This window comes from Elephantulus edwardii, unplaced genomic scaffold (assembly GCF_000299155.1).
Source record: "Elephantulus edwardii isolate Elephantulus edwardi_28Jun2011 unplaced genomic scaffold, EleEdw1.0 scaffold00074, whole genome shotgun sequence".
NCBI classification, from domain to species: Eukaryota; Metazoa; Chordata; class Mammalia; order Macroscelidea; family Macroscelididae; genus Elephantulus; species Elephantulus edwardii.
The window spans coordinates 4,886,280-4,898,064 of record NW_006399824.1 but is presented as its reverse complement, the minus strand read 5'-3'; the positions used below and the strand labels follow the sequence as shown (position 1 = coordinate 4,898,064).

The 11,785-nt window shown below is 41.2% G+C and overlaps 1 pseudogene; it reads right to left on the bottom strand.

Moving 5' to 3' along the window:
• Positions 1-402: 402 nt before the first annotated feature.
• Positions 403-740, bottom strand: LOC102872704 (annotated as a pseudogene).
• Between the last annotated feature and the right edge of the window lie 11,045 nt (positions 741-11,785).

Here is an 11,785-nt window from a genome sequence, read left to right as displayed (position 1 = left end):
TTTGGATTTCCATTCATTCATTGCTGCACTACAAAAACCTTTTTATGTGCTCTATTTGAAAATACAGTTCAAAACTATAAGGAAAATAGAACCAGCTGGATGAGAAAGAACTGCTGAAGCTGACAAGACCTGCAGTAGCTATGTACCACAGCTTGCTCCTTCCCACACCCTGTCACATTATCTCCCTCACTTCTTCCTTACTGGTTATCTTAATCACGATACCTTTCCTGTTCCCACTCTTCAAGTGAGGTTTTATTATCAGAGGGCTTCATCACCCTTCACGGTCCTACATAATCTTGTTTGGATGTGTTGTGGTGGGGTGTTTTTGGTTTTTTTATGGATGATTTTTATGCATTTTTTTTAAGAGTTCAGGATTTTAAATTGAACATGTTACAAAAGGCTTTAGTTAAAAAGACCAAATCTCATGTCATCATCAGACTCTTCAGATTCTTCTTTCTTTGCTTCCACTTTCTTCTCCTCAAATGGAACAGCAGCAGGAACAGCAGCAGTAGAGGGGGCAGGTCCTCCAGCCGGTGGGGTCCACCAGCACCCACATAGCAGATGAGGCTCCCAATGTTGACACATGCCAGGGCCTTTGCAAACAAGCCAGGCCAGAAAGGTTCACCATTGACACTGGCTGCCTTTATGAGGGCATTGATTTTATCTTCCATGATGGTCAGCTCATCATCGTTCAGGATAAGGGCCGAGTACATGCAGGCAAGCTCAGAGACAGAGGCCATGGTGCGGTGGTGCTAGGCTGAAGGCTGCCAGACGTGGTGCTAGTCCCTGGATGAAGTGAGAGCCTCACCCCAACGCGGTCTTAGCTTCCTGGGAAGGACTGAGCACCTTCGTAGCAATAGTTTTTTATCTAAAAACTAGTGCTTGGACACTAAGGAAATGGTTTTCTAACTCTGTTAGAGAATTTTTTTAAATTAAAACAGTATTCTTTGTTGGGGGCAAGGGATTTCAGCCTGCTGGGTTGATACACAACTAGAGTATGTGATTCCGCTAAGAACAAATTGCCTCTTTTTTACTTGAGTTCTGGCTCTTGCTTCTGAATCCAATCCATTTGTGGTTTTGTTTTTGTACGTGGAGCACATAAAATCTAATTACATTCCATTTAGAAGAAATGCCTCACAATGTCATCTGAAAGTGTCTGAAATTTCCCTTTTTTTAGCATGTGCCAAATATTCCAGTAGTAAATGAGAAGTTCCATAATGCCATAGCCATACTTTGAGCTTCTTTTTTTTTTTAAATTTTTTTATGTGTGTGTGTGTGTGTGTGTACCGTCAAATCGGATCTGACTGGTACAGGAGGAGATTGTCCCTCCTTCCGTGGCAGAGCATCTGGTGGATTCGAACCGTGCGCCTCTGGGATTGCAGTGCAGCTTCTTGCCACTAGGCCACCAGAGCTCCCCTTACTTTGAGCTTCTTAATTGGAAAATAACATGAATTTAATAGGGCATGTATATTAAATAAAGTATATTTGGAATGATGTGACTTGAAATTATGTCACAAATGAAAAGTCACTCAGATATCTTGTCAGAAAATAAGGCAGAACCTTTCAGGGGAGCTGATAATAAAGTGTGAGAAACATGGGTGTGCACTTGTAAGGGAGAGATGGTCCTAAGGTGCTATAGACAGTGAAAACAATTATAATTCAATAAGGAGCTCCAAATTAATATGCTGATTGCTAATTAAGCAGCTCTCACACATTTGGGGTGTGTTATCATGAAGGGCCAAACAATGGAAAAGGGCATCATGTGTGGAAAAGGAGAAGGTCAGTGAGGGGAAGACCCACAATGAGGTAGATTGATACAGTGACTGCAACAATGGGCTTCCCCTCTGGGGAGATGCTGTAGGATTGGGCATGATTTCAGGCTGCTCTTGGCACACTGAGTCAACTTTGGCACCTAACAACAGAAACAACTCACATGGACAACTCATTCTCCAGGGCCAGGGCCTTGTTTGTTTAGCTAATTATTTGATGATAGTTGTGATGATTGTACCTAAGATCATGCTTTTAGTAATAGATTGTAATAGCATAAGCTACAGTGCAATATCAATAATGCCTATGGGCATTAGGGTAATTTATAGACACTTTTAAAATTACAGTATCTAGGCTGTGGCTCTGTCCTTGGTGGAAAAATGTTGCTGAAGACACTTCAAAAGCTATTGCAACCTTAGATCAACAGTTTTATATTTATAAAAACCAACTACTAAAAAAATGTATTGTACATTTCAGTATTTGCAGTTCCTTACAATTGTTAAGTGATATTGAGTAAAGTCAATTTGTATCAACCCTATGAACAATAGAAGTAAACTCTGTCCTATCTTGCACCATCCTCAACATCCTACCCATTTGAGTTTGTTGCTATAGACATTATCCATCTCTTTCAGGATCTTACTCTCATTTGTTGACCCTCTACATTTCCAAGCATGATGTCCTTCTCCACAGAAAAACCTCTCCTAGCAACATGCCTAAAGTATGTGAGACAAAGCTTTACTGTCTTTGCCTCCAAGGAATATTCTGGTTGCACTTTCTCGAAGTCATATCTGTTCTTCTGGCAGTCAATAGGATAGTAAGCACTCTTCTCCAACACCACGACTCAAGTGTATTGATTCTTCTCCTTACTCATTGTCAGTCATCTTTACTCACTGTCCAGATTTCAGATGCATAGCAGGTGATCGGAAAGGCTATGGCTTGGAACAGGCACATCTTAGTCTTTAAACGGACACCATTGCTCTTCAGAACTTTGGAGAGATCCCTGGCAACAGACTTCCTCAAAGCTTTACATCTCCTGATCTCCTAAATGATGGTCCAGAAGTGTTGACTGTTAATCTAAACAAGACCAAATCCTTGACAATTCCAGTCTTTTTTTCCATCTATCATAATGTTGCTTATTGGTCCAGTAGGAAGGATTTTTATTTTTTTTGGAGGATTTTTTGTTTTCTTGATATTGAGCTTCAATCCATATTGAAGGCTGCAGTCCTTGAGCCTCTGCAGCAGGCACTTCAGGGCCTCATTTTCGACAAGCAAGGTTGTGACATCTGCATAACATAGTTTGTTGATTAGCCTTCCTCTGATCCTGATGCCACACTCCACTCTTCTTCATAGAGTGTATCTGTCTGTTCCTGTACTAAGGTAGTATTTTAATATGAGCAGGTCACCCATGGTGGACAGGTTTCAGCAGTACAGTAGAAAATAAATTTTAGAAAATTTAGTTGTATCTTTAAAAAAATAACCAATTGATGCAGCCACTCTGGAAGGCAGTATGATGCTTTCTCAAAATGTTGGAAATACACATACCACTTGACCCAGCAATTGCACTACTGGGGAATATGCCCTAAAGAAACTAGAACAGCCACCCAAACCGATATATGCACACCTATGTTTATTGTTGCATTGTTCACAACAGCAAAGAGATGCCAGCAACCCAAATGCCCATCAACAAATGAATGGATATAGAAGCTGTGGTATATTCACACAGTGGAATACTATGCAGCACTGAAAAATCAAGGAACTCATAAAATATACAAAATGGGTGATGCTGGAGGATATTATGCTGAGTGAAATATCTCAGTCACAAAAGAACAAATACTGCATAATGTAACTGTTATGAAACAACTGACATGGAGGTTGAGGGGAAACTAAGAAAAGAGGGAAAAAATAATGAACACTGCATTGAAATAGATAAGGGAATTGTCTAAAAGGAGTGTATACTTATTTTTGCATGACAACAGTCCAGAATAAGAGGTCCATAGCCAAGTGGACTGGGTCGGGGGTAGGGAGGGAGGGACGGAGGAAGTTGTGCAACAATGAAAAAATCTTTTTGAAAAGAAAAGTGACCTGTTTGGTGGGGGGGATGCATGTAGGGAGAATAATGTGTAGCAATGAATGAATGGAAACCCAAGTTTTCTGTAAATGTTCATTAAAATATCAATAAAATAAAAAAAGAAAGAAAATATCAAATGCATGATGGCCTAGAAGCATTATGCCTAAGGAAACACATTATACCTAAAGAAACAACAGAACTGGCAGGAGTCAGACTGGACTTAGAAGAGGACATGAGGCGAAGGATTCCCCTGGTGGTGTCAGATGGATTTTGGTTAAAAGCAGAGAATATCGGGGAGCTCTGGTAGCCTAGTGGCAAGAAGCTACACTGCAATCCCAGAGATATGAGGTTCAAATCCACCAGATGCTCTGCTGGTGAAGGAGGGGCAATCTCCTCCTGTACCAGTCAGATCCAATTTGACTGTACAGACACACACACACATACACACGCACACAAAATAATAAAATTTTAAAAAGTAAAAAAAAAATATCAGAGAGCTCTGGTCACCTAGTTGCAAGAAGCTGCACAGCAATCCCAGAGGTATGTGGTTCGAATCCACCAGATGCTCTGCTGGAGAAAGAGGCAATCTTCTGTACCAGTCAGATCTGATTTGATGGTACACACACACATGCAGACAGAGAATTATCAGAAAGATGTTTAGCTGTGTTTTTTTTACTACAATAAAGCTGTATTTTATTGAAAGGTATTCAGTGAGGTGGATTGATTCAGTGGCTGCGGTAATCGGTGTCAGTGTGTAGGAGACAGATTGCCACAGGACAAAGCAGGGTTTAGGGCTGTTGTATATAGGGTCGCTGTGAGTCGCAAGTGACTCAATGGCACATAAGAACATTCAACTGTGCAGACCATCTGGTTCCCAATTAGAAGGAGTGTAATTCTAATTGAATTTATCCAGAGAGGAAATATTTTCTTGATTCATCATGTTTTCTTTTTATTGTCAGCTGCCTGTGTGTATCATTCTCTCTCTTTTTTTTAATTGTTTTTTTCTTTCTGTATACATTTTCTGTAATCTGGTTTTCAAGTTAACATCAGGATAGTGGACATAGAACAATAGTGATTAATTTTATAAAACACAGTGTATAGGAATGATGAAATACAATGTGAATGAAGGAGTGTATGAAACACAATGTCCATGAATGAAACACAATGTGTACAAATTTTGTATGTACACCAATATAAAATAAAAAAAAGCAAAACAACAAATTGTGGCTAGTATTAAAGAGGGAAAATTCTAGAACACTATAGTAATGTAAAACCTGTGCATAAATCAGGAGGCAGTAATTTGAAAAGAGCAAGGGGCTCACAATTGTTGAATGAACTTTGTGAGTAGCTGGGTGGACTATATGTAGAGGAACATTGCCTCAGGGTTGGAGGAAGATTCATGAAACTTTGTGATGTCCAAGTGATAGAATTTTGGCTCCTCAAAAATGAAGATAGCAAAACAACTAAGAGATATCTCATCCCAGTAAGAATAGTAAAATTTAACAGAACAGCAAACAACAAATGCTGATGAGGTTGTGGAGAAACTGGAACCCTTATTCACTGTTGGTGGGAGTGTAAAATGAAGCAACCACTATGGAAGGCTGTATGGCATTTTTTCAAAAAGTTGCAAATAGAATTACCATTTGACCCAGCAATTCCACTACTGGGAATATACCCTAAAGAATCCATAACTGCCACCCAAGCAGATATATGCACATGCATGTTTATTGTGGCTTTGTTCACAATAGCAAAGAGTTGGAAACAACCTAAGTGCCCATCAACAAATGTATGAAGAGAGAAGCTGTGGTATATTCACACAATGGAATACAATGCTGCATTGAAAAACAAAGAATTCATGAAATAGTATTCAAAATGGGTGACTCTGGAGGACATTATGCTGAGTGAAATATCTCAGTCACAAAAGGACAAGCTGCATAGTGCCACTGTTGTAAAACGGGACTGACATGGGGTTGAGGGAAGAACTGAGAAAGAGGGAATAAATAATGTATACTGCGCTGAAACAGATGAGGGAGAGAACTGTTTAAAAGTGATATATGATTAGGTATTATTATCATGACAGGAGTCCAGAATGAAAGATGGATAGTGGAGTGGACTTGGGGGGGGAGGGATTGTATAACAGTGAAAAAATTTTAACTTGGCAAAGAGAAAAGTGAATTGGGGGAGGGAGGGATGGGTAGGGAGAAAACTGCAACAATGAAAGAATGGAAATTAAGAAGATAGCAAGGAGCTTCGGTGGCCAAGTGGCAAGAAGCTGTACTGCAATCTCAAACACATGCGGTTCGAATCCACCAGATGTTCCACTGGAGAAGGAAGGGCAATCTCTTTCCAGTCAGATCAGATTTGACAGTATACAACAAGAAAAACAGAACAAAATAAAAATAAAAATACAAAAACAAAAAGACCCAAAAAATAAAATGACAGGTTGAAGGACAAAGACTGCAGTAGATTGCACTTGCAGTATGAAGAAAATGAAAAGCCTCAACTAGAACAGTGAATGTCATGGTTAATAAAGATATATGTCAGTTACTTAATTTTACTTGAATCAACAACAGCATCCTTCAGTGTTTGTTGTTCGATGCCATCAATGTGGTTCTGACTTAAAATGACAACAGATAGAAGCACTATCTGGTCCTTTGCCACCCTGACAGTCCTTGCTAAATGTGAAACCATTGGTGCAGCTACTTTGTTGGGCTGTCTCTTTGAGGTCTTCCTCCTTTCTGATGTCCTTCTACCAGCATGATCTCCTTCTGCAGGGGCTGGACCCCCCTACGAACATCGCCAAAGAATGAGAGGTGTGTCTCACCATCCTCACTTGTAAGCTTCAGTCTAGGCACACTTTATTGAAGATGACCTTGTTTATTCCTCTGGCAGTCCAGACTTTATTCAGAATTTTTCACCAACATCCCAAGAAGGTGTCTTCTGTTTCCCTTGTACATTGCCTAGCGTTTGTACTCACATGTTGTTGAATGCTGTCAAGTTGGAACCAACCCATAGCTGACCCTCCAGTGGGTTTTTGGAGGCTTAAGTAAATTGCATGGGAAGAAAGAGATGGTCCATCTTTCGCCTGCAAGGGAGCCGGTGGATTCTAAGGCAACTGAAAATACCATGGTTTGGGTCAGGTGAAGTTAGTATAAAGCTTCAGTTTCTTTGTCTTTCACATCAGTAGTTGGTGCATAAATTAGAATAACAGATTTATTAACTGGGTTTTAAACCATGCAGTAGCTCATTGTTCTGTTCAGACAGCCGTCCTTTGGTCTATGTACAGGTTATACATGAGCACAGCGTTGTATTCTGGGATCCTCATTCTTGGCAATGTTATCCATGATTTGCTGTTATCCACATAGTTGAAGGTCTCTGCTTAGTAATACATAGATAAGTCTTTCTAGGATTCTCTGCCTTCAGAGAATCCATGTAATATCTGCAATGATAATCTCTCCTTCCTTGACCTTTTCTTTTTTTTTTCCTATATTTTATTAATTTTCATAAACATTTACAGAGATTTTGGGCTTCCACTCATTCATTGTTGCACTATTCTCTCTACCCTCCTCCCAGTTTGTTCTTGTCCAAATGCCACAGTGCTTGTCAAAGCCAGTTCTGATTAATCTTCTTTGTCAGTGTGTCCTTTGCCATTCCCTATCACTCCTCCCTGAGAGAGACTTCACCCTGAGTCATAAGGAAAAGGGGATGGCGTATTCTCTTAGCTACTTCCTGCTGAAAAGGGACGCTGTGGGTTTCAGGGTGAAGATCTTCTCTCACTACTCTGAAGGGTCCCTTTGGCAGTAGGAAACACATAGACTATTATGGAGATTGACTTTGGAATTTAGATGCACTCTTATTGATTGTGCTTGGCCATACATGTTCATATCCTTGAAGATGTATCATGGGGGTGTTGCAACCTAGAAGACACAAATTTGACTAACAAGTTATAAGCACATGAGTCCAAAAATTATGGAAAAGTAAAAGAAAAGATTCTTTCATTGTTTTACAAACCCTCCCCCAGGTCCCCTCCACCATGTAGCACTTGCTCTAGTCTCCTGTGATGACAGAAATACCCAGTTATATCTCTCTTTTAAACGGTTCTCTCCCTCCTCTGTTTCAGTGCAGTATACATTATTGAACCCATCTTACTCAGTCTCTCCCCAACCCCAAGGACAGTCCCATTCTACAACAGTGGCATCATGTAATATTTGTCCTTTTGTGACTGGGATATTTCACTCAGCATAATGTTCTCCAGAGTCAACCATTTTGAATAATATTGCATGAGTTCCTTGTTTTTTAATGCAGCATAGTATTCCATTGTGCGAATATACCACAGCTTCTCTAGCCATTCGTTTGTTGATGGGCACTTAGGTTGTTTCCAACTCCTTGCTATTGTGAACAAAGCTGCAATAAACATGGGTGTGCATATATCTGCTTGGATGTCAGCTATGGTCTCTTCAGGGTATATTCCCAGTAGTGGAATTGCTGGGTCAAATGGTATCTCTATTTGCAACTTTTTGAGAAAGCGCCATACTGCTTTCCACAGGGGTTGCACCATTTTACACTCCCACCAACAGTGAATCAGGGTTCCAGTTTCTCCACAACCTCGCCAGCATTTGTTGCTTGCTGCTCTGTTAATCTGACCTGAATTCTTACATTTCTGTATCGATGTCCTGCAGCTAATAACAACCACAGCCCAAACCTAATCAGAAAATCTGGGGACATTGTTCAGGAATCTACATTTTAGTAGAGCCCTGTGGAGTGTATTGGAACATCATTTACAAGAAGAAAGACACTGGAACAGAAAGTTATTCTGTACCTCCAATTCCCAAGAGGACAAAGGAATAAAATGAACACTTCCAGCAGCTTTGGGGAGCCTAGAAACAACAAGTCTCCTTCCTCAGATCTCCCTGTGCTAGGAGGGAAATTCCGCTGGGTGCACGGCTGCTTGGGACTGAAGCTGGTTACCACAGCGCCCGGTCTCTCAGGGTCCACAGGTAGTCCTCTGTTATAGGAGGTAGGCAAATCCCTAAGGGCCCTAGAAGAGTGTTCTAGAATACCTCAACAGAAGCAAGGAAAGGGAAGGAGAAGTTGTTTGTTAAGGACCACAGACATGGCAAGCCATAATGCGTTGGGCATTTAAATGGAAACACCTAATTAGCTGTCCTACTCTGCAATGTAGAACCACAGCCAGGACCGTCTCTCAGAATCTTGACAAGTTCAAAGTGGGGAAAATCACTGTTTCACCCAACCTCATACTCCAGGTTAAAGTGAAGTTCGAGTGGTGCTCTTGGAGAAGTATTCCTTCCCTCCTCCTGCAGTAGAATTCCTCCTTACTGGGCTGCAGGCTGGGGAAACATGTTTGTATCTTCTCTCCACCATTAGGAATGCTGATGGGACAGTGGTTAAGACCTTCAGTGCTAACCAAAGGATCAATAGTTTGAATCCACCAGCTGCTTCGTTAAAGATTTGGATACCCTACTGGGCAGTTCTTTTTTTGCCATACTGGGTGAGTCTGACTCAGAACTTCCTCAGTGGCAGCGAGTATGTTTGTTTTTGAATCTGTCATCAATGCGAACTGTTTTTGGATAAGAGTTATCTGTCAAGTTGATCAGATCTTGGGATTTTTTTGAGAAAAATACACTTTCTCACACATCTCTACAGGCAGACAGTCCCATAAAGCAATATATGCCCTCACAGCATATTGTGGCCTTAACCTCTGACTAGTATGACTCCATACCGGGAACCCAGGGAACCCCTGGAACAAGAGCTGCTCTTTTTACAGAGTAATCTCCTGTGTGGTTTACTGCCAATGAAAACCAGCTTGGAGGATTAGCTGTGACAACAGTTAACGGTTCTCACTCAACAGTATGTAACAATAACAACATGTTATTAATTATTAACAACATCTCCACAAATTCTCTCTGGATAGATGAATGGATAGATATAGAGATATGTCTGTCTGTCCATCTCTCTCAAGAAGTTGCAGAATTTGGAAAAATCCCTAATCCGTGGTTTAGATAGGATCGTGGCTTCTCCCAACTCATATGGTTGCTGGGACTCACAAACCCAAACCCCAGTAGGTTGGAAAACAGGCCACAGGCTCATGAAGCTGTGGGAACTGGCAAGTCCCAAACTTTGCAGGTCAGATAGCAGGCTGCCGGCAGGGAATGGCAAATCACATACAGAATTGAGAAGGAGTTTTGCTAAAATGTCCATGTATATTTGACAGATCACAGCTGCAAGGAAATATATTTGCTTTCAACTGTTTGACTTTTTTAATTGGACGTTCACGTCAGATCATTAAATGGGTTGCATTATGTTACATTATGGCAGGACCATCAGTGTAATGTCTGTCAAACCGCTGAGCATCATAGCCTAGTCCAGTTGACACTGAACATTAATCACCAGGGTCAACTGGCAACTGTACTCATCTCCTATACCATGTATCACTCTAAATAAAGATAATTATAACGCCATACTTTGCTTGCCATGATAAACTAACATGTGGACACCTGGGAACACACTAGCCCCACACCAGCAGGATGAGACTCCGCCTGCCTGCAGACGTGGACTCATTTGCTTCTCCAGACACCTGTTCTTGAGGTCTGACCTCCAGACATGAGTCTTGCTGGTTTCTGCAAACATGTGAGCATTTCCTTGAAATAAATCTCTCTCATACATCTGGTTCATTGGTTTTGCTTTCCTAGAAATCTCAGTATAAGAAAGTGGGATTTACATGGGACACAGACATTTTCACTTCTTTGATCCATTGAGAGAGTTTTTATGCACATAACCTCTTCCCCGTACCTTCTTGTTACCAATTTTCCAGTCATGCTCCTTTTAAGTCTATGATTACATGCCAAATTATTGGCCATAGCCCATGAATCAACATATCCTAGCATATCTGGTCATCTCTCCTTCCAAGCAAAGATCATTGTTTGAAATCTTCCCTACTGATTTTCAAGGAGGTTCCGGAAAGGGATTACCACTGTCAACCACTGAGTGGAGCCTGTCCATCATACAGAACCACCTGTAAAAGGAAAAAAAAGGTTCCTAGTTACCTCTTGCACTGATCATAAGACACTCCTCATGGGGTCATGGATGCAGACAGGGAGAGGGAAGGTAATGTGAGAGGAACAGAAACCATAGGCATTTGGGCCACTTCCTTGTATGACTAATTATGCTTTCAGTTCTTGTTAGGGCCTCCTTGTGCCACCTCAAGGATGAAGTACTGCTGTGCATATCTGACTGTATGATTTTGTAGATCAGACAGTTCAAGCTTTACAGTGATTTAGTGGTTCATGGTTATGTCTTCAATCTCTAAGATCCAATAACAAGTCAGAAATTGTTTCTCAAAAGGAAAATAGTTATCTGCACAGGATGACATGGTTTTGCTCCCAAATCCCAAGGGTCTGACTCACCAATACTCAGCCAAGACTTCAAACAACATCCCTGTGCGCCACTGACACTTAAGCACCATTGGATCACCTAGGTCATATGGCCCAAGTGACAGAGTAACTTTGACAGCAGCTTGAACCTGTTGCCTAAATTTCTCTTGTTCTAGGCCCCACTCAAAACTAGCAGCTTTTCAGATTGCTTGATAAGTAGTTGTTATTGTTGTTATGTGTCGTCAAGTCAACTATGACCCAACACTACTCTCTGGACAGACCAGAGCCTTGTCTATCCTGGCTGTCCTTACGATCTCTGATGGGCTTGAGTCCGTTGTTACAGTCAATCCATCTAATGGAGAATCTTCATTTTCTCTGACCCTTTTCCTTCCCAGCATGATGTCTTTTCCCAAGGATTGAAACTTTCTGAATACATGGCCAAAGGATGTGAGACAGAAGTTTCACCACCCTTGACTATTTCCTCCAAGACAGGAGCTCTGGTGGCCTACTGGCAAGAAGCTGCGCTGCAATTCCAAAGGCACGCAGTTCGAGGCAACCA